Below are 26255 nucleotides of genomic sequence, written 5' to 3'. Positions count from 1 at the left end.
TTGATCTCGGTTCGCGTGCGGTGGTCATTGGTGAATGGGGTCGAGCCGTCAATTACGCACACCGTGAGAAACCGGTTTTCACTCGATCGGTGCGGCCTGGGAACTCGCCAGTGCTGGCTGACTCGGTGTTCGTGATCACTTGGGCCACCTGGCCACCTCGCAACGCACACGGTAAATTGATGCCTGGCATCTTCTAAATTTCCCTCGGTGTCGATACATAACCGGTGGGGGGAGGGTAATTTGTTTTCCCCGTCTTCTACGCAATACATTAATACGTGTGCAGTGTGCGGAAGGACACGTCTTGAAAAAAAATACTTGATCGCTGGAACGGGAGGCAGAAGCATGCCAGGCACGCTGGAAATTTACATTCGCTGCGCAGAAAGCATGAATCACCCTACCGGCCAGCTTGCTGCTGCGGTAGCAGCAGCAGCAGCACTTGAAATATTTCTCATTTGCAATGCGGCGCAAAACGAAGAAACTATTTTGCACAGAATCAAGTGGCGCACGAATGTTGATATCACATTCTTTATATACCTTCGTCGTTACGGATAATAATTACATTTCTATTTATGTTTGGTCTCGTGAACATATCTTTTTAATACAAGATTCATAATTAACCAAGTCCATTAGCACACATTTAATATTCCGTCTCATCAGCTGCTCGTAAAGTGTAAGTAACTAACTGCTTTAAATCCATTATAAACGACCCGAATTTACTGCTTTAAAAATGATTGCAAATAATACAAACGGATAAATATGCGATATTGATTAAGGTATCGCTCCATTGTCTGCCCAAAATGACAAATGTTTTAGGCGAGCTGACACTCGCTCCCCTTTCCTGCGTGTATAATGAAGGGGTAATACTGGACCCGGCCTGGTCGATGGCATGTGTGGCCATTATTATGGCGTTGTGATCTTTACTGGTCCAGGCAGGCAGGTCCGGCGCTCCGTGCCGTGAATCAAAATTGTACGGCCATGCCTCCTTCTGGGCCTGCTTTTTTTTTTTAACCCTTCAAGATCCGCACAGCCGTCCAGGTCTCTCCGTGTCTTGCAACCCCCGTGCGCTGACGCTCCGCAGGCGTTAGATCACATCGATTGAGTTCGCTAGCGTTGCCCGGACACGGTTATTGTGCGACGAGCGGCAAAGTGGGGGTGTCGCTTGGCCCTTTTGTTTGTCAATCTTGAAGCCTGTTGACTCTTTCCAATGCGCAATGGTACAATAGACTTCCGCTAAATATGCGCAAATTGATTGTAAAGAAAAAGCCGCCACGTATTTGTTTCCGCTCCGTTGGTTTATAAAGTGTTGCACTAAGGGCACGGAGCTGTGTATACGCAGTAGCAAAAGATTGGTTTGAAATATCACTGGCTTACATGTGACTTCAACAGGGATCTCTATACAGGGCTGTAGGTTTAAAATAATTCGCACCCCAGCGTTAACGTGTACACGTTTAGCAGAGCTGGCAACGGCTAGAAAAAAGCCCCCATTATTTAATTGTACGTCTCTGGCTTGCTCGTGAGGGCACACAGTGGACACCATCTCGCTTTCTCTCCAGGTCCTCATGAAGACAAAAGGTTTTTGAAATTGATGTCTGGCTATAAAATTGAGGTTAAAAAAGGTCAGCGGTAGGCTGTCGGGTCAGGGTTGGGCAAAAAATTCAATTTTTTCTTTAAATGCCAACCCGGTTTAATATTGGATGACAAAATCAATTAAGCGCCCTCAATGTTCACACACTTCATGTTTTCCAAACAACAAAAAATCACAACGCTTAACCATTCACTTCTCGTGAATTAAGTGTCCGATGTGTTCTTGTGTTGTGCCGCTTGTTGTTCGGAGTGATGTTCGGCGTGACGTCAAACTTTCTTAAGGGAATTCAACGTCAGACATTGTGCTGGACAACACGCCATACCATTTGAAGCATAGACACTACCAAGAGGACAGACACTGTGCGACTGTTCAGTCACTACTGCTGTTGTAAGTACAGCCCAAAAGTCAATAATTTAGGCAAGTCAAGAGTTCCGACCAGAGGTCGCAACCGGGTACCCGATACCCGTACCCTACCCGATACCCGGCTACCCGTACCCGGCCGGGTACGGGTAGCCGTTTGTGACCCTGGTGCGGCCGGGTACGGGTAGGCCGTGAGTCACTGGTGAGTAGCCGTTTGTCACTCATTTCGGGTAGGGTACGGGTACGGGTAGGGAACGGCTACCCATACCCGGCCGGGTACGGGTACCTATTTGCGACCCTGGTGCGGCCGGGTACGGGTACGGGTAAGGAATCAAAACCTGTTTGCGACCTCTGGCTCCGACACAGTGACCGATAGTGTGAGTGTGTTTCGTTACAGATGCGGGAGGGTCGTGGGTCCTCCGCTGGCCTGGACCACTTGGCACTGTGACTGAGCACCCGCCCTCAGAAAGGAGCCACATTTCCGGTGCGTAAATTGCGCCGGGCACAAGCATCGGTCGAGCAGCCCCTTGCTCCTGCCGACATGTTCTCTGCCGGTTGATGTTCTTGTGTGGAGGGCGTGCGCTTTATGACACGATGTTTCCACCGCACGTCGACGCAAGCTGCTGTTAAAGAACCCCGCGGCGCGCTGCTCCCAGCGCCTCCACGCAGCGCCTGCCCACTCGTTCCTCTTCCCTCCTCCCTGAGAATTGAGAACTTACGCGGTCGACCCGCGTTCAGGTCAATGCACAAGACGTACTCGCAAAAAGGCAACCCCATTTCCCCCCACCACCACATCCCCATGTTATTATCGGCCTGCGAGCTACGTACAGTGCTGGAGTGAAACACAACCGCTTGATTGGCCGTTTTTCTGCTATTTATTTGCACGAGCTCTGCACTTGTTGTGCTCGGCGTTCATACAAGCAGTGAGGAGGGCAATGCCCTGCAAAAAAAAGCAAACCATGGGCGGTGGATGGCAAAGCGTGGCTCGGTACATCCCCCAGACTCACGCGGTATTTTTACCTGGCAAGACTCGGGCCCCCCTGCACAGCAAAGGGCTGCCTGTGGTACATTGCATAACATCGTGTGATCCGTAAGTCAGGGGCTGCGTTTCCACAGCGCTGTTGTCAGCGAATCCAGCTCGCCTTGACCTATTATTCAGACGGCGCGAGTGCAGCTGATGGCTTTGAATCATTACACTGGCTGGAATCATTTATGGTTAACCAAAGTGTCCTGCGTTTGATTCACGCAGACTTTGGTTTCATGCTTGGGAGGCAGCTTGCGTGCTCGCAGCTTAGGGCCGGAATGGCGGGTCGCTATCTCTCGGCGCTTCCTGCGCGAGCGTGGCCCCCCCAGCGGGATTGGCCCGATTTCACGCGATGGCGGAACCATGCTGCAATTGCTCGTGAACTCTTGACCAACGCTCAACGCTGCCTCCGCCCTAATCCTCCCCTTCCTTACCACAACCGCCCCTATCCCCATCCATTATTACTGCACAGAACGTGAGTGGTGGCTGAATGGGTGTGTTTTTGTATCAAGTGGACCCTCACGTGAATCGCAAAATGCCGAGTTTGCCTGATTTTATGCTAAAACGGCCGTCATTCCACCAAAAAGTGACGGGGGCGATGGCCAATGAGAGCCACGTGATTCTGGTTCTACGAGTCGAATGCTTTTACGTTTTAAAACATTGTTTGTGACACATCTGTTGTGCGATCGCTCCCTACTTATGTAAACGCATTCGGAGTAACCCCCAGGCTCAAACTTAGCTCGTTTCTTTGTTGGGCCCCAAGGCAGAGTTTAAAATCTCCCCTGAATTTGGTGGGGCCGAGTTTCCCTTGAGGGACGCCCCAGCGTTGACTTCCCACCCCTTGGTGGTGCTGATTAAGCCGACCTCGGTGGGACGATGGCACGATGGCACTGACCGTTTTGAAATCCTGCGGCCTCACGGCAGCGAGTCTCCCGTATTTCTGGCCGAGCTGTATCAACACGACTGCAAGAGATATCAATCATCGGTAGATTTACTTTGATTCTTCTTCTTTTGCAATTTTATTTTTGAGCTTTAAGTTTTACAGTGTGATGTCAGTTAATCGTCGTCAGCCTCCACAGGACGAGTTATTTCCCAAGCTGTCGCCATCCGTCATGGTTCTGAGATTTAATTCATCCACCTGTGCGAGCTGATCGCTCCATCACCTTGATCAATGTCTCCCCCCTCCCCCACCATGCGATCCATTCCTTGAGACTGCCACTTCGTGCTTTTTCTTGACCATGAGTCATCAGTTGTATGTATATATGTTGAACTTCTTTCGCACCGTATGTAGCCATCCGTGCTAATGTGCTGTCCCCTGTGAACGCTGCCAATGCGCTTGCCCCTTCTCAACATTGGAAACAGGATAACAAACAATTTAGAGGCCAAAAAACGATGTGAGAAAGATGGATTTCGAAAAAGTCTTTCTTCAAAATAACGAGCATCGTTGGGTACTTTACCCATGCACATAGGTGATGAAAATCACCATACCAATGTGCCTAAAGGGAAATGTTTTTTTTAATCAGTGCACTTCACCTGCTGTGACGTACGGATCTGAAACAGGGAAATTCTTGAAGAAAATGGAATGAAATCTGGAAAAGCGCACAAAGAAGCATAGGGGGAGACAGAAAGAGGAGCGCATGGATCGGATAACAAATGCAGAGCCGGTGTCTGTTAAGAAAAGTGAGTGGGCTTGGGCAGGACGCATCGCTGTGAGTGAACATGGCTGGCGATCAAGACGAACGGTGGAGTGGCAGACAGAGGAGCGAGCAGTGACCGCCATGGAGGCAGAGAGCGACGAGAGCAGTGAGGCGAATCGCGAGAGATGTTGATCCTGCAATGGAGGGTGCCACGGTGGCGAGATGTTAACTACCTTGCTGGGTATACATGAGGTCGTGGGTTCGATCCTGACCCTGACGCATGTGTGTTTGGAGTTTGCACGTTCTCCCCGTGGTCGTGTGGATTTTTCTCCGCGTCCTCCAGTTTTTCCCCTCCACATTTAGAAATGTGCGTCTAGAGTATTTGGCTGCTATAAATGTCCACGTGATAAGCCACTTCGTTGATGTTATCATTTCCGGCCAGGTCGCTTATGATAAAGAGTTACGTAGCTCAGTGGGCCTTAACTGATAACAAAAATGTAGTTAGTATGCATGTACGTATGTATGTATTGTTGAAGCCCTTTGGCACCATACATAGCCAACCATGCTAATGTTTACACCTTGGGAAGACCTTCATCCAACATTGCACAGATATGGCTGATGATGATAGGTGCCTCGTATAAAACAGGGGGGCACTGCAGTGCCTCCCTTTGCGGAATGCTTCATGGGAAAGTGATGACTCAAGATTTTGAAAACACGAATGGCGTTGGTGATTTCCTCTTTTTTGCTCTCAAGCCACATTGCCAGTTTATTGGGTTCAACGATTAGACTGCAGTCCATAAAAGTATAATTACATCCGAGCAGAGATTAAAATGTGTAATTTCTCATCTGCAGTAACCTAATTTCCTGTTAGCTCATGTAAAAAAAAATCGCTTGTGCACACATACCAAATCCTGCCAAAAAATAAATGTGTGTATAACTTTTTTTATGGAGTATGAGTGAAACCGCATCAGGGGGGAATTTTCTTCCCCTCTACTCTGTATTTTATAAACCATTGCGGACCCTTGCCAAGGAAGTGAATTTGCATGGCACCACAATGCTCTGGATAATTCTAGTTATGATTTTCAGAGTTCTGTGCATATATATATCAAAGGCTTGCAGATGTAAAGTAATTGGCTATAGTTTTTTTCTAGTGAGATGCCAATGGATAAGAGAGGAGAAGAGGTAACTGTGGACAACGCGGCTGCCAGTATTGGGCCTCGTGTGCAAGCGTCTGCACCTCCACACGGAGTGTACGAAATGACGCTTCGAACTGTCACGTAATTATTTACCCGCTTGTTATGCCAGCAGTTGAGGATTCCAAAACATTCATCATTTGTGCTTGGTTAACAGAAAATGTGTTTCTCGCAAAGGTAATATTTAATGATCAATTTGGCCATCGATAAGGGAAGTGCCCTCGGCAAAGCTTTGTCACATGCGCTACTTTAAAAATCAATGGGCGTGTTTTTTTTTTTGCGACGACACGCTATTTTTAGGGATCGACGGGGTCGCACAAGCAGTGCCCTCGGCAGCTAGTAGGAGCCGGTTTGCATATGTTACTGTGTTTATATGGTCCACAGACCGTATATTTTCGCACTGCCCGGGGTGTTCATTTGGAGGTGGTTGTACGTATCTGAAATTCACCAACTCTCAAAGCAATTGCATGGCAATGACTTACAACTGAATCCCTAATCGTTGTTCTTCATTAGCCGTACAATACAAGGAGAAGTTTGCGCATAATTAATTAATGTTGTGCACATGGATTGAACACGTTATGGGGCCAGGTTCATATGCTCGTGGGAAAAAACAAAAGTTGCAAAACAGGAGGTAATTTCGGTGCACATTATATGCCCTTTTTGTCTGCAGGAGATGGTAGAAAACTGCCATTTAGCGATCGCAAGATGAGTCCCCCACGTGTCGTAAGCGATGGCGGTGAAGTACTCCACCCTGTAGTTCTGCGTTGCCGACCCGCGATCCACCGAAAATTATTTTTGAAGTCGATCGCTCGGCACGTGCGTGGCCTCACTGCTGCTGCGCGGACAACGTGGTGATGTTGTGATGCCCAGCTGGACGGAGACATGTCGTCGGTGCCAGCGGACTTGAGCGTGACGCTTGTTCAGCATTCTACCAAGTCGAGCGAAAATCAATAAGCATTGCATTTCACGGCGTGACACGGACTGACCCGGCACCCGCTCCCCAAAACAAACACAATGTGCCTACTCAGATATTACAGATTGCATGTCGGGTTTCGGCCTCTTGTGGTCGAATGAGTCCTTTTATTGATATTCAACATTGAAACTTTCTGCTCTCTTTGTACAAGTCATAGGGAATTCTGATTAATCCAGAGTGGAGCATTGGGCTAACTTCAAGCGAGTTCAATCTGACGGCGCCGACACTGGCCACTGTTATTCTGAGTGAGTTTGCTCGGTTTAGTGTACACCACTCTTGATGTCATAAAATAATTCTTATCACGTAGTCTCAGTGCCTGCAACGTGATGCCCACAATGACCTTTTTTTAGCAAGGAACAGCAACACCGTTGGCTTGAATGTGTCGTAACAATAACCGTTCAAATTGTGGTTTGGGTTTTTTTTCATCGGAAGGAAATGTTTTGAACAGCATTTTACAGTAACATTTTAAAAACATGATTTTCAAAACTTCAACCCAGAGTGATAAACATTGCGAACGGATAATCTCCACTCTTAAACAAAATCCTCTTTAAGTTGACAATTAATTCTAAGTATAGTAAGTTCTATACATTGAAGCTTCAGGCTTTGCTGCATAAGGGGCCATCCATTTAGTCCGTACGCAAAAAAATATGTCAACTTGACCCCCCCGCCCTCCCTGTACGCACGCGGACTTTTTACACCCCCCCCCCACCTGCGTACGTACGCCTGACGCACCCCCCCCCCCCCGAATCCTATAGAATGGCCGATATTTAATCCACGCAGAAACGAACAAGGATTAATAATATTAACGTGTTTTAAGCAAACAGATAGTCCACCTCCGGACCTTCTAACTCATTTGAAGGCCAATGTAGACAAATTATTATCGAGGCTTCACCCCCACACCCCCCGTTTCCTATGCGTACATTGTCAGTAGACCCCCCCATACGCAAGCGTACGCGTTTGGGTTAACCCCCCCCTCCCCCCTCCATAGGCCCCTAATTTGCAGGTACATTTGAAGGTGAGTAGGTAGTGCCATTATAATTAAAGAGTCATAATTATAGAGCGCATTGATTGTATCTTATATGGAAAGCCATCCTAAGCTGCTTCAGTAATGGTCAGATATTTATACTGTACACATTCTGTCACACACTGTACAAGTTGGAAGAGGGAACTACAATAATAATTTAGACAGAGTATTGTATGACTAATACTGGTAGGAACCTCCTGGTTACACTAGCCCACAGGGGATTATTGTGTCCGTCCGTCGTGCAGGGAGGGGCTGGGTGGGGAGGGAGGGGGGGGCTGGATGGGGAGGGGCTGGGTGGGTAGGGTGTGGAGGGGCTGGGTGGGGAGGGTGGGGAGGGGCTGGGTGGGGAGGGCGGGGCTGGGTGGGTGGGGAGGGCGGGGCTGGGTGGGTGGGGAGGGCGAGGCTGGGTGGGTGGGGAGGGCGGGGCTGGGTGGGGAGGGGAGGGCGGGGCTGGGTGGGGAGGGGAGGGCGGGGCTGGGTGGGGAGGGGAGGGCGGGGCTGGGTGGGGAGGGGCTGGTCACCCCGTGGTGCCCTTATAAAACTCAACGTTTAACCTACTCACGCCGGCTTGTGCCCGCCCTCACAGTCGGGCATATTTGCGGAATACACCACGCCGCCGTTGACCCTGGCCATTGACCGAGCAACCCAACGTTCCTACCAGCTCCCTCCGCAGGAATGTGTTCGGTCTATTTGTAAGTGTTCATATGTGGGAGAAAATTGTAGCGCACGGAGAAAACCCCACGCATGGTACCTGACTGGACCCCCTCCCCCCCCCCAGACAGGCCCCTGACTCGACCCCCCCCCCCCCCCAGACAGGAGGGGATGTCTCAGAAGGTGCCCCAGTCACCTTCTGAGACATCCCCACCAGGACGATCCTCCTCGTTGACATCACGTGATTAAAATACACAACGACGCTGTCGGGGCCGGACACCGTGGCTCATTTGAATCGCCCATCAAGGAAACAAAGGCACAAGTGAAGTATTGGAAAATGACGGCAGGAAACTCCTTGACGGGAACACACTTCTTTTATTAAATCTTGACTTGTAACAATACAACGCGTGGCCTCTCTTCTTCACAATGCGCTTCTCTTGACTCTGGATTCTGTGCTGCTGGCTCTCTGTGCCTCGTGTAGACTCCGCGCCTTGGCTACACTCCTCTCTCGCCTCGTGTAGACTCTGCGCCTCTGCTACACTCTCCACTCGCCTCGTGTAGACTTTGCATCTCTCTCTCTGGCTACACCGTATGCATACTCGGCTCGTGTAGACCTTCCTCTCTCTCTCTGGCTACACCGTATGCATACTCGGCTCGTGTAGACCGTTCTCTCTCGCTGGCTACACACTATACATTACTCAGCTCGTGTAGACCGTTCTCTCTCGCTGGCTACACACTATACATTACTCAGCTCGTGTAGACCGTTCTCTCTCGCTGGCTACACACTATACATTACTCAGCTCGTGTAGACCGTTCTCTCTCGCTGGCTACACACTTATACCTTACTCTCCTCTACTCTCCATTACTCTCCATTACTCTCCTCTCCGGGCTCTATCTCTGCACCTTCGTCTTCATTCTTAGATGGTTCCACTTCTGCCCCTGCTCCTCTGTGCATCACCTTATATACCCCTTCTTCCCGGGAGACGGAGCGGATGCGGACCTCAACGTCGGCACCGCTCCTCAGTTACCCAATCCCCACGCGCTATCCCTACGATCCGGTTCCGCTCAGCGCGTGTTTCCACTCCCCGACCAATCACACCGCGCTGCTACCCGATCACTCCCTCTGGGCGCGTCACCGGCACACAGCCAATCAGCAGCACTACCCCCACCCGCGCACTGACGCCTGCTCCTCCCCGTCAGCGCGCGTCACCACACACACACCCGTACATACGCGCTGGCACACGACATATACACCCAGCGCGTATCACCACTACATCACCCCCTCCCACATAGCTCGCAGCCGGCCCGGCTGCTAACAACAACCAACCGCGACGATAAAACGACAACCAACAAAAAAAACCCCGTAACCCCCCGAGTGTGCCCCGTAACATAACACAACAACAACAACAACAAGAATAACTATGTACAGATTGACAATGAACCCGAAAAGTCAACAATAACACGATACGAGCAAATTCGAAACGAACGCGCCCCACGTCCCTGCGACTACACGCAGTGACGAGGCGCTCCAACTGCCCCGACTCCTCACGAGGCAGGTCATGCAAAGTAGCACGACCTGGCGCGAGTCCGTCTGGCTGGTCCATCGTATGGGGCGGGACACTGACGACCGTCCGGCGGTTCCGGCTGCTCCAGACGGCGCGGAACGGGCCTGAAAGGGCCGGCCCCGCCGCGGAGATCCGGCCGCCGGTGATCGGCAGCTGTCAGTTCCGAGACACCTGGGAGCAGATCAGGCGAAAATACGTGTGGATCAGGCAGAGACATTTCCCCCTCTGGGTCGCCGGTCACGTCACACGCCCGGCCATCACGACACAAGGGGAGGCCATATGGAGGCGAGAACGGTTTCAGTCGGGAGGGGTGAACGTACCAACGGCGCTTTCCCCACTTTATCTGAACGCACTGGGGCCGTGCAACGCGCACGACCTCCACGGGTCCCCTCCACGGTCTCAACAATTTAGGCGACGTAGCCAAGGGTGCCTGAGGGCAATGCAGCCAGGCCCTGTCACCTGGTTTCCATTCGTGCATGGACACCTTCCGTGCCCGCAACCGTTCATTAGCAATTTGGCGAGCCCGCGAATTAAGCCGCGCGGCCTCCCTCGCCTCTGTCAGCTTGTGAATATTAAACTTAATATGTTCTGCCAAATTAGAATTAGTTCGTGGAGCGGACAGGCCAAGTTGCGTTTCTATTGGCGGGTCAGCTTCCCGACCGTACATCAAATAGAATGGGGAAAACCCCGTAGCTGCATGGGGGGCCATTCTATACGCGGCAAGGACTCCCGGGACCTGCAGGTCCCAATCTACATGTGCCTCGCACACCTGCTGGCACAGCATGGAAGTCAAGGTTTTGTGGAGTCTCTCCACCATCCCGTCAGTCTGCGGGTGGTACGGGGAGGTACGCACCTTCTTGGTACCCAACAGATCGCACACCTCTTGCAACAATTTACTCGAAAAATTTTTACCTTGGTCGGTCAGCAGGCGTTCGGGAGCCCCCTTGTCCAGGACATAGCCCTGGACGAAGGCATCCGTCACAGCCGCTGCCGACTGGTTAGCGAGAGGCCACGCCATAGGCCATCGGGTAAAGTATTCGACCCCCACTAACAAATATTTATTCCCTCTCGGCGTGACTGGGAAGGGCCCCAAAATATCGAGTGCAACGAGCTCGTTGGTACGCGAGACCTGAATAGATTGCAGCGGTGGATTAGCTGCCACGGCCGGTGGTTTACGCCTGGCGCACTCAACGCACCCCTTCAGAATATGCACCACATCACTTCCCATTCCCGGCCAGTAATAGTCACGCTGAAGCAGGGCAAGCGTCTTGTTAACTCCCAAGTGCAAGAGGCGTTCGTGTGCCGCCAAGACAACCCTCCCCCTCACAGCGGAAGGCACCACGAGTGCGTTCCGCCGGGACAAACTGTCCCATTTCAATAACACGCCCTGCTCAAGTACATAGGAGCCGGTACGCTCCTGGTCCCCCTCGGGACCCCCAACCTTGCGGCGCAATGCTAGCAGCGAGCTGTCCGCCATCTGGAGGCGGCCCCATTCGCTGAGCGACAGCGAGAGCAGCGAGTCCCGACCCTGAGAGGCAGTGGAATCATCCCCGATCGGTGCGCCCGCTGTCGCAGCCAGTGCCCCCATCTCCCCCGCAAGCGTCGGTTTACAGCGCGCCGATCCCGACAAACACGCGCATTCATCACAAGGCAACAACCGCGACAAGCAATCGGCATTCGTGTGTCGCAACCCCTTACGGTACGTAGTCGTAAACTGATAGTCCTGGAGGACTTCCAACCAACGCGACAACTGGCCCGAGGGCTGGGCGACCCTCAATGAATACTGTAGCGCCGCGTGGTCCGTTCGGACTGTAAAGTGACGACCATAAAGATATGGCCTAAACTGCTGCACAAAAAAAACAATGGCAAGCAGCTCGCGACGGGTGACACAGTAGCGCTGCTCCGCCGGAGACAACACCCTACTACCGTAGGCGACAACTCTTTCGACACCCCCAACGACTTGGGATAGCACCCCCCCAATGCCCGTGTTGCTAGCATCCGTGTCCAGCAAAAAGGGACTGGCAAAATCGGGATAACACAAGGGTGGGGCACCCACCAAGGCGTCCCGGAGGGAGCGAAACGCGGCCTCCTCCTCCGGTCCCCATTTGAACTTCACTCCCTTCGCCGTTAGAGCGTGCAAGGGTTTTGCAATAGTGGCGAAGTGCTCAACGAACCGCCGATAATAAGAAGCAAACCCGATGAAACTACGCACGTCGGAAACGGACGTAGGTGTCGGCCACGAACCGACACAATCCGTCTTCGCGGGATCGGTGGAGATCCCCGAAGAATCGACAATGTGACCCAAGTATCTAACGGACCTACGAAGGAGGTGACATTTGGCCGGTTTAAATTTCAACTTAGCCGATCGCATTCGCAAGAACACCCCTCTCAATCGCCGGAGGTGTTCCTCAAACGTTTTACTGAAAACAATGACATCGTCCATATAAATCAAGCATGTATCCCACTGCAAGCCCGACAAAACCAGCTCCATAAGTCGCTGAAACGTCGCTGGAGAGGAGTGAAGTCCCATGGGTAACCGGTTAAACTGGAACAGCCCCCCTGGAGTCCGAAATGCTGTCTTAGGTTTCGACTCTTCGTCGAGCGGCAACTGCCAAAACCCCGATAACAAATCAAGAGTCGAAAAATATCGCGCACCAGACAATGCATCGAGGGACTCATCCATCCTGGGGAGCGGATACGCGTCAGCCACAGAGATCTTATTCAGGCGACGGAAATAAACGCAGAATCGCAGGGACCCGTCCTGCTTCTTAACCAGCACAATAGGCGCTCCCCACGGGCTAGAGGAGGGCGAAATAATATCGGCTTCTAGCATATCGTTAACAGCCGACTGAACATGTTCCTTCTCCACGGGACTCAGTCGGAAGGGATTTAGCCTGACCGGCGCCGCATCGCCCGTTTCAATGTGATGGTGCAACAAATCCGTGCACCCAATGTCATACTTATGTTTACTGAATACATCAGAGAATTCAATGAGCAACTCGCGCAGCGCACCCAACTGCGCCGCCGACAAATCGTCCGAGGCGGCACATAACGAATGGACCCACTCAAGGTCTTCCCTTGGCTCAACGTTCCGCGCGGGGCTCGAGCCCACCTGCGCAACCAACCCATCATCCCCAGGGACCTGCGCCGCGTGAGCCAGCACGGTGCCCTGCGGAATGACAGCTGGTCGCGACCCCGCGTTCAAAACCATCACAAACGGATCCCTGTCAGCCCGCACCAAAGTGTGAGCCACCGATAAATCAAGACCCCCAACAGCCTTGTTAGAAGGACCCAAAAGCATACTCTGTCCCGAAGCCTCCCTCACCCATGGTTTCCACAACCGGAGGGGAATCAACATCTGTGAACCCAGGGGCACTTGCACTGTCTGCGTCGCCACCGCTTGTATCGTAGCGCACGCCGTCCGAATGTCAGTAGGGCCCGTCAAAAATGAAATCCGGCGACCCGATGGCAGTTCAATGCATCGTTGATCGATAAGAATTTTAATGGGCATTTTAGCCAAAAAGTCAGTGCCCAAAAGACACGGAACTGCCAAAGAAGACGAAACGAAAACGGGTCCCGACAATTTGATATCTCCAATGCAAATGGACGCCCTAACCTGACCGATAATGCCCAACGATCCCCCATTAGCGGCGTAAAATGGCACATCCACTGGAAGCAGCGGACGACATTGGACCGGAAGAATATTATAAATGAGGTCCGATATAATAGTTGCCGATGCCCCCGTGTCCACTAACACCCTAATCTCAATCCCATCAATAGATCCCGTAACAACGGACGAACCCGCCGAAGCAGCCACAATTCTATGCCCCAATTCCGCCCATTCAATGTCTCCCTGGTCCCGGCCGAACCCCCCTCGCCGAACCGAATCCCCGAACCTTAACCGGCCCTCCTCCGCCGCAACGCGGCGTCCCATGTGTGCCGAATAAACAGGCCGAGCGTGTGAGGTGCCGCGACTTGCCGGGGATTGTAGAGATGACTTGGGCTCTCGGTCGTCGTCCAGCCGAGCTCCCATGGCGCGCTGCCGCGGAGCACGGCACCCGGACGCCACGTGGCCCCGGAGGCCGCAGTTATAGCACGTGACGAGGGTCGGAGTAGATCTTGGTTGCTCCGACTTTCGGCCCGATCGCAGAGGCGACCGGGCCCCCGGCCTCCAGTCCCCTGGTCGTCCCGTGGCGAACGCCTCCTCTCGTGGGCTGACGACTTGGGGTTCGGCGACCACCAAACCCGGGGCTGCGACGACAGCAGCGTTGCAACCAACGCCTTGCTTCCGTTGTAGGGCCTCGTGCGCTTGAATACTCGTGGCGACTCTCAAAGAAGAAATATCAATCTCGTCAGCTGTGTTGATAGGGACCCCCAGGTCCTGCGCCAACTTGAGCAGCTGCTCCAAAACCATCGCGTCTTGGCCCTCCTCGTCCATCCGAGGGAACGCAGCATCAGCAAGAGCCTGCAACGCCGTGCGATAGGCCAGCGCGGTCTCCGTGGCCGCTTTCCGTCTTGCGTAGAACTGATGGCGGCACGTAGAGGGAGGCCCGTAGACCCTGGCCAACAAACCCAGCGCATCCTTCAGCGTGGAGCGGTCCGACTTCCGTGCAGCCCTGAAGGCCGCGAGCGCATCGTCGTCCAGCATGGCGGGCAATGCCCGCAGCGCCGTAGCATCGGACCACGCTGACATCTCTTGATGCGCCAAAAACCTTCGCTGAAATTGGCCCCAGTCTCCGCCTTCCGCCTTGAAGGCTGACAACGTGGGCAGGCGCTGCTGAAAAATGAAGTCATCCGCCTCGTGGTTCCTCTCCGCCTGTCCGTCGGTGTCTAAGATGGCGGCTCCAGCAGCAGACGTAAGATGGCGGACCCCCTCGCGCGCTGATGACGTCGATGCGCGCGCTTGGGAACCCACCACCACGTGGCGCTCGCCGTTCCCGCCAAAAGTAGGCCCAGGCGCAATGGCGGGAATCCCCCATTCGTTTTGGCGGGAATCTGCGGGGCGACCTTGTAAAATGTCCCCCACCGTCCCCGCTCCTCCCGACGAGCTGATCTCCGCCAAGATGGACGCGGCGGCGAGCAGCAGCTCCGCCAGTCGGGAGTGCGCCTCACGAAGCCCGGCGTCTGTCCCCGGTCGCTCGGCCGGCGCCGTCGACGGACCCTGCAGCGTGGGCAAGTCCTCTTCCTCACCCCCCGCCACCAGCGGCCCCGAGTCGTCCAGGTCTTCCTCGCGGTCAATCCCGTGGGTCCTACGGGTCTTCCTAGTCTCCATACTTGGAAGCCCGTTTCACTTCTGACGCCAGATGAAGTATTGGAAAATGACGGCAGGAAACTCCTTGACGGGAACACACTTCTTTTATTAAATCTTGACTTGTAACAATACAACGCGTGGCCTCTCTTCTTCACAATGCGCTTCTCTTGACTCTGGATTCTGTGCTGCTGGCTCTCTGTGCCTCGTGTAGACTCCGCGCCTCGGCTACACTCCTCTCTCGCCTCGTGTAGACTCTGCGCCTCTGCTACACTCTCCACTCGCCTCGTGTAGACTTTGCATCTCTCTCTCTGGCTACACCGTATGCATACTCGGCTCGTGTAGACCTTCCTCTCTCTCTCTGGCTACACCGTATGCATACTCGGCTCGTGTAGACCGTTCTCTCTCGCTGGCTACACACTATACATTACTCAGCTCGTGTAGACCGTTCTCTCTCGCTGGCTACACACTATACATTACTCAGCTCGTGTAGACCGTTCTCTCTCGCTGGCTACACACTATACATTACTCAGCTCGTGTAGACCGTTCTCTCTCGCTGGCTACACACTTATACCTTACTCTCCTCTACTCTCCATTACTCTCCATTACTCTCCTCTCCGGGCTCTATCTCTGCACCTTCGTCTTCATTCTTAGATGGTTCCACTTCTGCCCCTGCTCCTCTGTGCATCACCTTATATACCCCTTCTTCCCGGGAGACGGAGCGGATGCGGACCTCAACGTCGGCACCGCTCCTCAGTTACCCAATCCCCACGCGCTATCCCTACGATCCGGTTCCGCTCAGCGCGTGTTTCCACTCCCCGACCAATCACACCGCGCTGCTACCCGATCACTCCCTCTGGGCGCGTCACCGGCACACAGCCAATCAGCAGCACTACCCCCACCCGCGCACTGACGCCTGCTCCTCCCCGTCAGCGCGCGTCACCACACACACACCCGTACATACGCGCTGGCACACGACATATACACCCAGCGCGTATCACCACTACACAAGCGTCAAGGGGCGTTGCGTTCCTGAGGCCTGAGTGGGGTAACAGAGGAGCGCCTACGCCGCCGTCATACTTTTCTAAACCTTTTTTCGCAATCCTTGAAGCGTTGCCCCTTTTGGGCGAGGACGGGGGAGTGGTGGGGGGGTTAAGTGGACAATTGCACGCGCGTGCTGAGAATACAATCGCAGAGAATCACGTTCTTAGCTGCCGTCGAACATGTGTGTTCTCTTGCACAAAACAAGTAGCTCCTAATGATTTGTCGATGCTTCCTCGTGTGTCGTAAAACTGTCAAGATCAAGAGGTCATCGGGGCCAATGCCATTGATGTCGCAAGGCCTTGCCAAGCATTCCCTTCCCTCTGCCAGAAACAAAACTGTTGCCGTGTGAATTCCTGCCTTAAAGGTCTGCACTTACAGCATCCCACCATTTTTGTCGGGTCTTGTTCAGTGAACCCCCTTCCTGGGTGTCACGCCAAAAATACCCAAGTCGGTAAACTGCCCTTCCTCCTATATCCAGCAGTGCACGTACCCTGTCCACCATGTCGAGATAAGCAGTGTTTATAGAGCCTCATCAAATGTTGAAGAGAGTCACATCATTTTTTTTTACCAAGTAAGGAGTTGCTCCTACATGGGCTCTTTCTCAAGGTCGGTCTGGTTAAGATTGCCATGGAGGTAAGATGAAGAGATAACGCAAGCGAGCACGGTTATTCTGTCCTTGTTCTGGTCTCATCCCGTGGCAGAACTTAAGGCAAGACCACGTGACACGTCAATGCTTAGTGTTGATGGCCTTTTCTTGACGCTTGGTGGAAATTAGACCAGAAAAAGGACAGAAGGCTGCTTAATTCAAACTGAATACCGATCAGCCAAGAGGACTGAAGGAATGCCTCGCCTTCACTTGAAACGTAGCTTCACCATTGACTGCTCGACACACATGTGGTGTCCCTTCTTTTGGAACGTACATTTGTTAAATAAACACATTTGATGTCTCAGTAAAATTGGATAGCATGGGCTAAAAAAAAACCCACTAATGAAACTTATTTTTAATTGCCTCCTTTAAAATTCTCTACTCTTGCAAGGTTCAGGAATTTCAAACAGTTGTAAGTCCCTTTGCTGCTTTAGACTCAAACATTTCTTGATCGCTTCCTTAATGCTATTGATATGATAATTAGCCCTGGGAATGCATCACTGAGTGGAGTTATCCATTGACCACACAACAGTTACTGTATATCCATAATAATGTAATTGTGCCAGCAACTTTGAACACAGATTAGTCTTTTTTAGCGATGTATTTTTTTATTATTGCAAGGTTTTTCTGCTACTCCATAGCTACGAATAGGTAATTGCATTTACAAATTCAAAACCTGTTCATCAGGAAACATGTTTAAAATGTAATTGTGAGTCCATAATAGAGGTTTTTGGGTTTGATCGGGTGAATATAAATGTGTCATTAACCCACCACCACCCGACACAGCCAATTAGTAAGGTTTGCCACGTAAACAAAACGTGGCAATCTGTTGCTACTACAGCACACCAGTGTGTCGGAGAGTAAACCCACAACATTTACAATTTGAGCACGACGTGTCGCTGGTGATTACAACCAGCCTCATCAGGCGATAGCCGGAATTGTGAACAAACTTCCTGTTTCGGTCTTAAATAGATTAAAGGCGACGTCATCGCTGTGGGCCTATCAGGTGCGAAGACCGGGGGGGGGGGGGGAGGGGTTTAATGTAGTCGTATAAATTGCAATGTATTATGTTAATCTGAGAATATGCAGGCCCCAGGTGGAATGTGCAGTCTCCAACTCTCATCTCTGCGGCCTCTATTTGTGTGCTATGAAAAAGGGCCATTGCTCAAAATGTCCCCTAATTATATATTTCCCCAGGTAAAATAGTGTTTTTGACGATTGAGTTGAGTTTCATGCGACGTTTTGCATGTTTTATTTACTTGGTTCCATTTTATTTGCTAATGTCCATGTATTTGATCTATATGTTGGAACATGCAATGCACATTATAAAAATTGAATCGTTCTAAAGAGAAATGCAATTTTGAAAAGAGGTACAGAATTCATGCGTATGCACAATATTTATTCCACGTGAAAACAACAATTACGTACCGTAATGCAAATTGAATTGCACAATCTCATTAACACACTCAGCCTGCGTGTTTCCAATTGCAGTGTAACACCACTTTAAATTGCAGCTATTCTTATGGATGGTGTAAACTAGATTCTAAAAGATAAATGTTTCTGAAAATCGTTATTAACGTGTGTGACTTGATAATTAAATAACATGATGATACATTTTCCATGCTCATCTCGTCTACGTTTTTTAAATAAATATATTATACACCTGCTCACGGCTCAAAGTTTATAAATCTTTCCAGCAGGATACAGACTCGTCATTCAGTCACATTTAAGACGTGGACTAATAACATGACTCCCAACACCCTAGACACTTTGAATATACAAGTATTCTAATAACGTCATAAATTCATCCGGTATCTCAGAATAACAATCGGCACGATGCTTGTACACTTGTTGCAAAGCGCACGATACAAAATAACAACAAACAGCACCCCCCCCCCCCATCTGAAGCAAATGCACGCAACGACACGGAGACCCAGCCAACCAGCCAGAAATGCGAGATCTCCTGCCCATTCTCCGCCTGTGCACCACAAATGATCCTCATGGCGGTACCCCGGGGGGGTACCAATTAATACAAAATTGCCGAGGCAATTAAATGTTTTATTTCTGGGACACAATTTTTTTCCAGGGGTGTACTTCACTCCGCGACTGGGGTACCAATCAATCCGAAATCGGTGCTACGCCGTGATGTCCAAACGCAACACATCAGCATAAAAAAATCCGTTATCGAAAATTTAAACTTTGAACAGTGCATCGTGTACAGCTCGTCGAGATGAGTCGATTGCCGCATCGCCGACCATCAACAAGCTAAAAATTACTGCATCACGGACATTATACCGCCATAAGGTTCAAATTTCTCTTCGTGCACAAGCAAGCGACGTCTAAACACCCCCCCCCCCCTCCTCTCGGTGTTGCACGAGGCCCAGGGCGGTGCGCGACGAGGCCAGCCCTGGCCACTTGGGGCCCCCTGGCCACTTGGGGCCTTCTGCTCCTGGCCACTTGGGCCCCGCCCGTGCCGGTGGATGGTGGCCGTCGCGCGTTTCTCAGATTCTCCGTCGCCTGTCCGGCGTTGCTTCCGGTGTCACATACGAAGATTCCAGGCGACGGAGATGTTTTTGTTGTTGTTGTTACCAGGTAAGGGCCCCCCCCCCACTGAGCTATGTATAGCTCTTTTTTCAGAAGCGACCTGGCCACAAATGATCAGCTCAACGAGAAGTGGCTTATCACGTGGAAATTTACAGCAGCAAAATACCAAAAACGCACGTTGATTTTGAAATGTGAAGGGGAAAAAACTGGAGGATCCGGAGAGGGAGACGTGAAAACTCCAAATATAGAGCAGGCGTGTGAGGGTTGGAATCAAACCCACTCTCTCCTGCATACCAGGCGAGGGAGATAACATCTCGCCACTGCAAGCTCGGTTAAACACCACGCAGCCTTCGCACGAAATTAACCTCTCATGGGTCGTGCAGTGGTGTGCGCACACTAATGTGGCGCCCTCTTTTAGTAAGGGCGTCCATAGCATTGCTGCAATTCGCCATAACCTAATGGGGATATTGGCGCTTAAATGTGCTCGAAAGCAGTGACTTGATACATATCGGGCTGGAGCCTGGAGCTGTGTTTCCGGTTCGACCAAAGGGCAACGGACGAGCTCGTGGCCTCAGCGTCGTTAATAATTACACTGGTCAACACACTTTTTCTGGCATAAGGTATTCCAACGGTTTTAATGTAATTTTGGGGTGCTGATTCCAAATCTGGCATCAGTTTTTGTCTATCACATCAGGTTTTTGAGATATCAAATATTGCATTTTCAATAAAAACTGCGGAATAAAAATATTAAATAAATGTGGATATCTACATAAAATGATATTATAAACACACTATCCTAAAAATACAGCACCATATTTTAACACTAAAGCAGTCACTGACTCGCAACAACTTGCAATCATAAGTGACAGAGTTAATTTCGGGTAAAATCAATGAAAATGGGGTATGCCGATAGCATAAAATGATGTGATAGAGCAAATCTGAGATCAGATTTGGAATCAGCACCCTGAAATTAGTCTAAAACAGCTGCAAAAGTCCAGGCCAGACATTTTTTTTTTAACCAGTGTTATTACTCTTAATGTGAAGGGCAGTATCCAGCTCGGAGCATGCTCAGACAGGCACACTGTCGGCAATGAGTTGCATAAACCCGTGTTGCACTGCTCAGGAAACTATACTTCCTGCAGCCGTTCGATAAAACCTTAACTAACGAGCAAGAGCTGTGTTGTGTGTTCCGAGGCGAGGGTTCAAATCGGTTCTAGATTTGAAGCTTTCGTGACTGCAAGGATTCATATTCTTAGGTTTTTTCGGTAAAGTCACGTAGGTAAAAAAAAACATTAAAAAAAAAATCACGACGTTTCGGAGGCAACACAAGCTTCCGTCTTCAGGTGGTACCGTCACAGCCACGACAGCTGTATCATTTACTTGATACAGCTGTCGGGGCTGTGACGGTACCACCTGAAGACGGAAGCTTGTGTTTTTTTACCTACGTGACTTTACCGAAAAAACCTAAGAATATGGTTCAAATCGGGTTTCTGGACTTTAATTCACACCAACATACTTCACCATGCTTGTGTGTGTGGATTGGTGAAGGGGTGTGAGGGCAGGACTGGTTCTGATATCACTTGCCACTGATGTTCACAACCGTGGCTTGCCATCGAACTTGGGCCCCCAGATAATAGCGCAGCGCACAAAACACTGTAACATTGATCCACCCCTACTGCTTCGATATTCGAGGATAATTCATGAAGCATGTACACTTTTCATGTTCCATTCTTGACGCTATTTCTTCCCCTATAAGCCATCATGTTCATTAGAAACATGTTTGCTCCATTGGTGGCCTCTGATATTCGTCGCTATGCATTTCGTGGCTCGGGCGGAACTGCAAGGGTGATGACACAGCAGCATTAGCACTGCCCGGGAACACTGTGCTGCTGGAGGCCTTTCGTTGGTTGCCTCGTTTGCGACGTGACGTTGCATGAAAGCGCCGCATTCCCACCCTGTTTGAGGAACGCACATTGCACACTGCACACGGTCCCCGCACACCTGTAGTGCACACTCACATGACGATAATTGAGTTGGAGAATAATCAGTCCCTCCAGAAAAAGGCGGAGTTTTTTGGTGATTGTTGCGGGCAAAAATCGTTGATTATGCGGCACGTTTTCTTAAAAAATGCGATGGAATATGCGGGATATTTATGCAATTTTATGCGATTAAATTGCGGGAATTTGCAAAAATTGCGGAACTTGCAAAAATTGCGGGAACTTGCAAAAACTGCGGTTTGATGAAAAAGAGAAAAAAAAGTGATTCCCCCAACACCCTATTCACTAGGCTACTACTTTAATGTAAAGAGTAATTTCTTATTACTTCATATGATAAGCAAGCATACTACATCACAGAAAGTGCTGGGAATATTTAAGTTCTCATCTTGTTTTATTTCAGACCTTAACAAACAGATGGCTCAAACTTACAAAACATTGAGTCGAACAAGTTCTGTAGCTTTACAAAATGAATATGCTACAACTTCTGTAAAAATGAATAAATAAAATATTTAAAAATAAAATGTGTGCTTCCTGTTTTACAGAGGTAGCTATACAAAACAGACATCTTCTGTTAAAATAAGTGTTTTCAGTGCACAGTAACGTAAGCAATACAGTAACAGTACAGTCTTACAGTAATGTAAATTTACATACTACTAACAAAAAAGTGCAATCTTACAACTGTAAAGTTGCATAAACTCTTCATCATGGTTTCATTGGCATCGCGGGGTTTGCAGCTTTTCAATGATGTCGCGTAATGAGTGACGTCACTTCATAACGTTCCCATGGCAACAGGGGAAATGGCTGCGCTTGTGTGAAGTAAACGCAACATTTTTCAACTTTCTGCTAAGATATATGTGACTTTTTGCAACGAAAATGCGGGGATTATGAAATCATGCAAGCCCGCATATTTTGCGCGCGGAAATCTGCAATTTATGCGGCGAAAGTGCGGAGTATTTGAAAAAACGCGCCCCCCGCATAAATATGCGGACTTTGGCTGATTTTGCCTGGAATCTTGCGATCGCATAATCGCGTTTTTCTGGAGGGACTGAATAATAGTCGTTCGTATGGTGTATTTTTGGCATGGCGTGAGGACGAAGAATGTTAGGTTTATATTTGATGTGCACTTTATTTTACCAGTATATAGCATATTAAGATGAACTATTCCTCCTAAAGAGGGGTTCTGAGTTCCACAGGAAATGTTTGACTCAAATGATGCATGTGAGGTGCCCAGGTGGCTCAGGTAGTTCAGAGGTCAGAGCATTGAGCTGGTGCCACTTAGATTATGGGTTTACATCCTAGCAGCAGCCAGCCATGAACAACATAGGGTTCTCAGACCCAGAGAGTTGATTTTCTCTGCCAGATCACCAGTGACTGCACACATTTGGTTTAGTGCTTGACTTGGCTAATTTCTGGCTGTTAATTTAAAAAGAAAACCATCAGCTTGACCATCATTTGAGAAAATCGTGTCAAGCCACTTAAAGGAATTTTTAAGATTTGCTGTGAAAATATTTTACTAGGGGTCCTTCTCGGACACACTTAACTCAGGGATATTTCTGAATGGATTTTCAATATCACGAACATTTTGAATGGTTTTTCAATTGCCATGGAGTGGGCTTACCGTCATGAATGATGATGCTACTGGGCCCTTTTTAATGCCCCACTTAATACCTGACAACACACACGCTTCGCTAGCTCCCCATAGAATGTATTTGGCTGCTGCGGGGGAATTGAACCGTCAACTCTGCAGTCTGGCTCGGTAGCAAGCGTGCTGTGCCCGGGATGGAGAATGTTTGTACACACTGTAATATTTTTCCGTGGATTTCGCACATTCAGCGCAAATGCATTTAACACCACATCGAGGATTGCTGCCAAGTGCACACATGGCGGTGTTGAAGCCACCACAGTTTCCAAGCCGAGCATTGATGACTGGGCAACAACAGGCCGGAAACATCAGAATATGTGTTTATACCGGAGGAATCCGGAGAGCTTTAAAACTTTTCGATTTAAAGCTTTCGTGACTGCAGGGATTCATCTTCTTGGTTCTTTCGGTAAAGTCACGTAGAATGGAAATAATAAAATAATTAAAGAAAACATATAAAATAATTCTCACGGCCTCAGGACGGCTGCTTGCGTTGTGGCCGAAACGTCGTGAAAATTCTTTTATATGTTTTATTTTAATATTTACATTCTACGTGAGCTTTAAAACTCTTTTTCACAGATGTCCAGTAGGAGCGGGTAAGAACATTACAACAGCAAACAATCCAAAAACATGATAGTAATGCAAAGTACAAGAAATGTAAACAAAGACAAAGATCCCCCCTATAGCTTGTAACAGACTGTTGGGGCAAGTGCTGTTAGCGAGCAGCACTTGTGAAGGCCGGCACAGCACAGCAGGGGGTGGGTGGCTAGCACCACGCCCGACCGCCTTTGTCTCCCAGTGACGATGTTTACACATCACACCAGGTACTCATTTGAGGCTGAGTCGATCTAGGGGAGGCCCAGGACCGGTTCAGATATTCGCCACTGGTGTTGGCCGTGATTCGGAATAAAACTCGGGTTGCTGGAATCGTAGCGCAGTGCGCTAGCCGCTACAAGAAAGGTAAACAAATCACCCAAACACATACAAATACAACTAAACCATCCCCATCATACCACGAAAAGGCCCCAGTTTGGTATTAAGTTATTTTTCAAAAGCGGCCTGGCCATAAATGATAGTTCAACAAAGTGGTCCATCATTTGGACATTAATGGCACCAACATAATCTGAATATTGAACCAATTCCTCAACCACATCAATTCCATACACCACATCAATTCCACATCAATTCCATACACCCAGCCATCAAATTCACCATGGAGGTGGAAAAGGATGGCAAGCTACCATTCTTGGATGTTTTAATCGAAAAGATCATATGACTCAATGGGCCACTCTGTCTCCAGGAAAGAAATCCATAAGGATGCCTACCTAAAACCTAACTCACACCACCATCCATCTCAGAAGAATTCCCTCATCAAAACTCTACGCCATAGAGCTCGATCTATTTTCCAACCATCATCACCTAGCCAGTGAACTGGAACACGTACACCAAGCTCTCAAGATGAATGGATATTCAGACTACTCAATCCGTAAAGCTATCACCCCAACCGTTGGAAAAGATCCCTCTGAGGACCCAATCAAAACCATCACCTTGCCATACATAGCAGGGATCACCAAAATATTTCCAAAATCATGAACAAACACAAGATCCAGGTTCGATTTAACACAGTACATAAAATTCGTGATCTGATCCCATCTGTGAAGGATGTGATCCCTGACATGCAATACCCCGGCATCTACAAACTAAGCTGTGTCTGCGGCAGTAGTTACATTGGGGAAACTAAGCGACATGTCTCGGACCGTGTTTGTGAACACAAGGCAGATCTGAAATACGATAGGACCAATACCTCGGCCGTGGCTGACCATTGCTTTAATGCAGTGGGCTCACGCGAAATTTATTTATCAAAGACGAAGGTACTTTGCAAACCCACTGGCTATCAACAAAGATTCATTCGTTAGGCCATCCATATATACAGACATAGACACAATTTCAACCGAGAAGATGGGTACAAACTCAGCAATCACTGGAAGGATGTTATCAACCAGTTTAAGTCATAACTGGCTGTAATGTTTCCATTTTAGACCTGGTAGCCCTTTAATTGGTGTAAGCCCACCACCAGGACGATCACTGCCCACTACTACCATCGCCACTAGCAGTAGCCCTTTAATTGGTGGAAGCCCACCACCGTGACCATCACTGCCCACTACTACCATCACCACTAGCAGTAGCCCTTTACTGGTGTAAGCCCACTACCAGGACCATCACTGCCCACTACTACCATCGCCACTAGCAGTAGCCCTCTATTGGTGGAAACTCACCACCAGGGCCACCGTGGCCCTCTACGAGTACCATCACCTCTCGCAGCAACCTCCACCGTCAACAGTGTGAGTGTGTAAAGCGAGGTGCAATGATTACCTGGCAGCCCTTTAATTGGTGGAAACCCACCACCAACGCCAACGTTGCCCACTACTACCATCACTTACATTAACATTAGCTGCCCCGCCCATGGCTGCTGACACTTGGGCTACGCCCATTTCAAACCTTTATAAACAGTTTGCCTTTGGAGGCTAACCCCCTTTTCCTGATGACGACCGCTTGTGTTGCGATCGAAACGTCGTAGTTTTCTGTTATTTTCTTTGACCCTATCTACGTGACTTTACCGAAAGACCCAAAGAATATGAATTCCTGCAGTCACGAAAGCTTTAAGTCAAGATTGAATCTAAATATTCTCAATGCATGTTTCTAAATGTAGAGGGAAAAACTGGAGGAAAAAATCCACCATCATGCAAAGAGTGAGGCTAGCCAACTGTATATTAATTATCTGCTGAAAACTGCATTTAAAATGCATTGCGGTCAAATTATTGGAGTTTTTTTTTTATTATTATAGTGTTGCATAAGCCAGTATGAAACATTTACATTGGCCTCACTTAATTTTGCAATTAAATTAGGCCAAGGACAGAAATCGTGTGTTGTGTTTGTTGTTCAAGATACGAGCACGTTTGAGTGTTGCTGCAAGGGTTTTAACGGTTGAAGAGGCATGACCTGCCTTGTGTTGCCTATGATGACATTACTACTATTATCATCATCGCTGATGCATAAAAAAGCAAATCACGTCCAATTGACTTTTCGCCAAATGACCATTAATTTCAATTACATTTATGGGCAGG

The 26255-nt window shown here is 49.5% G+C and overlaps 1 protein-coding gene across 3 annotated transcripts in view; it reads left to right on the top strand.

Annotated features, from left to right (window-relative positions):
* LOC144937917 (glycosyltransferase family 92 protein F13G3.3-like) overlaps positions 1-26255 on the top strand; it is a 134559-nt gene that overhangs the window by 44401 nt on the left and 63903 nt on the right. For all 3 annotated transcript variants that reach the window (XM_078865523.1, XM_078865525.1, XM_078865524.1), the window contains exon 2: positions 2343-2429. The gene's annotated coding sequence lies outside the window, so the exon portion shown is untranslated. The remainder of the gene's footprint in view (positions 1-2342; positions 2430-26255) is intronic.

The sequence above is a fragment of the Lampetra fluviatilis genome, chromosome 20, assembly GCF_964198595.1.
Source record: "Lampetra fluviatilis chromosome 20, kcLamFluv1.1, whole genome shotgun sequence".
In the NCBI taxonomy this organism is placed as follows: Eukaryota; Metazoa; Chordata; class Hyperoartia; order Petromyzontiformes; family Petromyzontidae; genus Lampetra; species Lampetra fluviatilis.
Note: the sequence above shows the minus strand (reverse complement) of the source record. Positions and strands in the feature narration are given on the sequence as shown.